Raw genomic sequence first — 5,376 nt, forward strand, 5'->3', positions numbered from 1 at the left:
TTTTTTTAGTATCTTTGCAACGTTCACCATCTAATTGGAATAAAGTTAGAATGTTATATAAAATATTGTTATTTAAACGACTGAAATAAAACAGTCACCAAATTATTTAAGTCAAAATATTTTCATACTGCATATGTTAACTATTTGTTATTTGTTATAACCACTTATGCTTTTATAACTACTTGGACACACCTCAGGTAATTGTCATTAATAAAGCTGAATCCTTTGTTCTCCATTAGTCAGCCAAGACTCATTCATGACTTAGAATCTCCATAAAGTGGTCGTGCTGTTTTGAAGAATTCAGAAATTTATGTATTATTTAGCACATTTTTTTTTCATTTGGCTAAACAAGTTATAAAATACAGAGAAGCTAAAAACAGAGATTGCTTGAATTTGCTGTAAATTGTTGAATTGTTGGCTTCTTCTTCCTGTATTATTTGATTTTTATTATAATTACTTCTATTTCAGCAGCTTTCACATAACAAAATGTTACATAAGATTGTGGTTTTTTTTTTCCCCACTTCATTTTGAATTTTTAAAGGCTACTAATTCCAGATATAATGTGCATTGAGGTAAAACTTGACGCAGAAGAACCTACTTCAAACATAATTTTTAATATTTGAGAATTTTGTGATTTGAAGGACTGAATGTATTCTGAGTTAAGAGAAAAATAATCTTTGAACTTCCTCTTTGCCTACAAAGTAAACACGCCTGAAATATATTAAATACTATGTAAAAGAAAATTTATTTGATACCTCTCTGCATTCTGTCCAAGAAGGAGGGGAAAGTAAAGATTAAAAGAAAATAAGCTGATACTGGTTGTCATGTCTGCTGATGCAAGAGAGAAGCCCAAGATCAGCCTATGCATCAGTTAAATCCTATAGAAGTTTAATTATTGCTACGCAGGACATTTAATTTCAGACCATTGTGAAAAATTTTGTTGAAACTGGGAAATATATTGCTATTTAACTACAAGTATCTTCATATATATGCATTATTTCAGAAGTGGAGTTATATTGGGGTAGGATTCTACATATATCTTGAGTTCTGCATTGTATTTTCTGGAATATGAGGGGATGCCAGAAGAATGCTCTGGAGGTCTTAGTGGTAATAATAAATGGATAGTAACTAGACATTGCTGAAAAGCAGAGTCCAAAAAGTTATTTCTGAAATCTGGAATGTTCCAAAATCATGTTAATTCCAGGGAGACTTTACTAACTTCTTGAAAAGATACATTCTTTTAAGGTCTTTCATTTGTCATATTTTATGGTGTTATTTTAATAAATGTTGAATTTAGAAATACATTGTACATATTGTATTGGGTTTAAATATTGCTGTTATAGGGAATCTAAACTGCCATACTTTTATAGAATTTAATTTGTATATTTTGACTTTGCTAAACGGTTCAGACAAATATTGCAACATATAGAATAGGATGAAACTGCTTACACATTGTTATGTGTCAGGCTTCATAAGGTTCTTCAGATGGTAACCTGTTACAAAATTATGTGGAGGACCAAAGGGCCATGAATTGTCTGGACTCAAGAGAAGGTGAGGAGCAGTTCTAGAGGATGGGAATATAGTGGGCAGATGCAGCCAGACTGGTGGTGGTTGTCTGAAAATGTTCATAATACTGGATGGAATGGCAAAGCCTTAGTGTGTGCCAGGTAGTAAAGGGGAGGACTGAGAAGTTCACATACAATAAACATTAATGTAACTTCTGAAGCTGCAGGAGCTCCTGAAGTGATGATAATCATCATCAAAAGCCAAAGGAAAGAGATTTATTTCTGAAGTAAATGGAATTAAATTACATTCAGATTAATTTACATGGTTATTTATAGGGCTTAACAAATTCAGTAGGAAATAATACATATGAAACAACAAGAGGCTGAGGATAATGTTTTAGACATTAAACCATACCCAAGTTCTCTTTCTTCTTGATAGGCAGTGACAAAATTAAACTTTGAAATGACAAGGAGCAGCCAGGAGAGTGAAAGTCCCAATCATGCTGGTGACAGAGAAAAAAGTGAGAGACAAAACTGTTTCAGTTGAATTGACAAAATCAAAGAGGGAAGAGGAATACTGTCTTTTTCTGAGGATAATGACTGAACTGATAGAAGTCTAGCAGGAGGAAGAATGGAGAGAATTGTAATGCCAAAGTACAGAGGATATAGAAAATTTAAGTGTAGGGGAACTGGTGGTGATGATATATATTTTAGAAAGAGAAATTATGAAAGATGATGATAAATCCTTTAAGTTTTTTAGATTGTATCAGGAGTAGAACATTTTTCAGACCCTGTAGGAGCAATGTACATTCAAGAAGGCAAAGCCTCTGAAAGATAACACTGTACAAGAAAGATACAGTGGTATTTTTGCATCCATCTTCTTTGTCAATCTGCCTTTAATCACATTGTCCTAGAAAATCTGTTGACAGGAGACAAAATCAACAAAATCAGCTGTAGCAAAAGCTTACTCTTTACTTAAGAACTCTTAAGCAACATAGCAATGGATAGAGAAGGTAGAAAGCATCACATAAAACCTCTTATTTGAAGCTGTCTTTGCATTGGGGATGAGAAAGGGACAGATGTTATGGAGAACTTTTAAATGGGTATATGTAGGGGGATAGAATATAGGGAAATAAAGATAGTGTAGACAGTAATCTTACCCCTAAGGAGTTGCAGCTGGGCCAATTATCAACGATTGGGAACAGGCCTGACTTCAACAGGCCACAGCTGTAAGCAATGAGGAGAAGATGCTATAAAAGAGTGGCGTGGCTGGGTGACAAGGGAACTGGAGTCAGTTGGCTGCTTTGTGAATTAGAAAGAGACAGTGCTTGGTGGAGCTGACCGCGAGAAAACACCACGAAGATACGAAATTTTTGTGATAAGGAGACAACAGTATGGAACTCCTGCAATAAGTTGACAATTGATATGGAGTTCTAACCCTTGAGAAGAACTGAGGTAGGAAACAGCAAACTTATGGGAATCTGCTTGCAGGAATTTCTGACTATTAGAGTAATAGATTTTAAATCACTTCCTTTAGAACATTAAACGCATTAGGAGAAATTAGAAAAAAGCATAGGATTAGTGGCATAATGAAAAAAATAGATCAGGGAAAATTCTAGTATTTATAAAAGGAGCTCTATGGATACAGTCCACTACAATTTTCGAAGAATTCTCTGAATGCATGGATAAGGGAGAATTTCTTGGTAGTTCTTAGTTGACTTGGATCTCCATATTTTATGCAACAATAACTATTGTCTGACGGAGAAATGGAAATAAATTGTTACCTATAGAATGAGAAGGACCTCATACTCTGATGTATATTAAGACTATTTGAAAAACACAAAACAAAGGGATATAAAATATTAATGGTAAACTTTAGAATTTAACTAGTTGTGTTGATTTGAGCAATGATTCTCTACACATGCATTGAAATGAAAGTACAGAAAACAAATGCAATTTAAGACTTTGCAAATCTTTGCAGGAGTCTGGTTTTTTAGATATTATTGGGTTCTTTAAAGAGTATTGGACTGTTAGAGAAGTGGTATGCTGGAATATGATGAAACTAAAGTGTCAGGTTGAGGTTATGTTAAATGATGTGAGCAATTTTTAGTTGAAGATAGAGGGGCTTAAATTTGGGTATTAACTAAAAAAGTCTTCCCATGAAATATTTCAGTATTTTTGTGATATTTAAGTTTGTATCTATCTATCTTATACCTTTTTCCTTAACAAGTTTGTCTCCTCATCATCAATTTTGTACATTAATATTTACCTCTAGAAATCTGTGTAAAATAAAATAATAGGATGACTCTAGCACAAAATTAAAGAATGTTAGTTATTCTTATATTGGTTGTTAGTAAGAGTTGCTTTTTAACTTCTTTTATCCGGTAATAACTAATCCACTGTACTAATCCACTATATTCAACAGTCTTATTCCATATGCACTGATTTTTATCTCTTTCTCCCCAGAATAGCAGCACTCATCTCACTTATCACAATAGTACTTTCCTTAAATGACTTAGATATTTCAGAAAATTAGATAGCAGTTATGATATTTGACTTCATCTTTTTACTGAAGGAAATTATTTCTTTGGGCATATTAAATCAAGTCACAGTTATTTTCCCCTGAAGATATCTGATACTGTAATACTTGCAATTTTGTATTAGTTAAAATATCCATTATCAAAAATTGGACAATTTCTCCCTTTTTTTTTTTTCTTTAATGTAAAACTGAGTAATATTAATAACAAGAAGAAAGTTACTTCAAAGGAAGAAGTAGAGGTATTGAGAATAACTAAGATTTTTAGAGCTGACTTTTTTTTTACTGCTCTGATGAATGTGGATTTTTGAATTTATAATTCCATTTCTAGAGTCAGCCTAAATAACCTAGTATGGATATTTCTCATTATTTCTTTAGAACAGCTGTTGTTTTAAATTCTTGCAGCAAATCCTAGGCAAACAACAGGCTGGAGAGAAACATTAATGAAGGTTTTCTGAAGTGTTGACACTACGTTTTCACTGTCCTTCCTAAATCATTCCCATCATTTTATTGGTTTATTATGGCTGTTATTATTCATTGGGCTCATAATTTCACAGAAATATTACTAATGACCCTTAGAATCCTTTCCTTCATTTTGCTGCTAAATCTGAGTTCATGGTTATGTGGGCATGGCTTGGATTGATTTCTACAGATACGTTGCCTTGCAATCATCAGCTCTGAAGATCGTCACGCTCGTTTGATTTGGCTGAGTCCACCCTGCAGAAGTTGTGCTGGCTCTTTCCAAGAGACCGTGTTTGTCAGCCTTCCCACTGACATCACATTGTATTGCAGAGTCTTGAGGGGTTGCCGGGAATGGAAGTCGGGATCAGTGGCCTGTAGTTCCTCGAATCGCTTTGGAGAGAAGCTAGTCCTCCTTGCAGATGGATGCTGCACTGAAGACCTGAGGCTGTCCTGCTGCCTCAGTTTTTTGCAGAGGCATTGCAGAGTATTGCCAGCAGTTCTGCTGCTCCATTTGGTACCTTGGGTGAACGCTCCACAGGCCAAGTGGTTTACTAGCACCTAACTTACCTATGATATAATTATCTGCATTGACACTGTTAAGCATCTTTTTTTGGAGCAGAGGTGGTAGGCAACAGACTATTTCCCCTATTATTTTTTTTCTATTTGGTTGCTAAGAGTGTGACCAATTACTGATTGGTGGTATGCTGGGTTTTTTTTTGTTTGTTTTTGTTCTATTCAAAATGCCAATTGCATCCTTAGATGCTTTCACACAGAAAATTAATCGAGAAAAATCAGATAAAACTGAGGACATAACATTATAAAAGATAGAAAAGTTAAAGGAAAAGGGCTAACAACAGATAGATGCAAGACCAA

Source organism: Ammospiza caudacuta, chromosome 4, assembly GCF_027887145.1.
Source record: "Ammospiza caudacuta isolate bAmmCau1 chromosome 4, bAmmCau1.pri, whole genome shotgun sequence".
Lineage (NCBI taxonomy): Eukaryota > Metazoa > Chordata > Aves > Passeriformes > Passerellidae > Ammospiza > Ammospiza caudacuta.